We start from the raw sequence: 783 nt of genomic DNA on the forward strand, positions 1-783 counted from the left end.
GTTTTCACCAGATGCCCATATGGTAGTGTCATCAGCAAATAAAACCACTTTCACTAAATCAGAAACCTTGCATATATCATTAATGTATAATATAAATAATTTAGGTCCCAAAACAGAACCCTGAGGCACTCCAGTTCAGCCACCCTGCAAAGGAAACTCATTTTGGCTGCTTGTATTCACGATCTTACTCTTTCGGTTACTACCCACAGCGCGTGACCATAGGTGAGGGTTGGAGCATAGATTGACTGGTAAATGTATTTCTTTTTTAAATATATTAATCCAGATTCATGGAACTGTAATTTCCCATCATGAGTCTTCACTATGTTGAAACAGACATATTGTACATTAACCATAAAAACAATTGTTGAATCTCAATAGTTCATCACTATGTAGTGTCCCAATAGAAAATACTGATTAGTTCATCTTAACTTGGAGCCATATCTGCATGCTAGCCTTTTACTATTGGTTTGAGGGCATTTTTTATTTTTATCATCCTGAATTTTTTTCCCCCTAAAAGCAACAATAATTATGGTAAACAGCTGTGTCTATATTATCATACTTATGTAAGGGGCCGCTACAATTGCTGTGATGCTGCTCCATTCCACCTCAGCCAAACCCTGGTCCTCAGGGCTGCCCTCCGCTGACAACACACAAGCTGTAATTTCCAGCTAAAAGTGGGATGATCCAAACCACAGGGGGGGGGGGAATTACATTTAGAACCAACACTCAGTTTGTGGGGTGAAGCTGTTTCCAGACTCCTTTAACCCTGACATAACCCAAATA

Source organism: Monopterus albus, unplaced genomic scaffold, assembly GCF_001952655.1.
Source record: "Monopterus albus unplaced genomic scaffold, M_albus_1.0 scaffold100.1, whole genome shotgun sequence".
Lineage (NCBI taxonomy): Eukaryota > Metazoa > Chordata > Actinopteri > Synbranchiformes > Synbranchidae > Monopterus > Monopterus albus.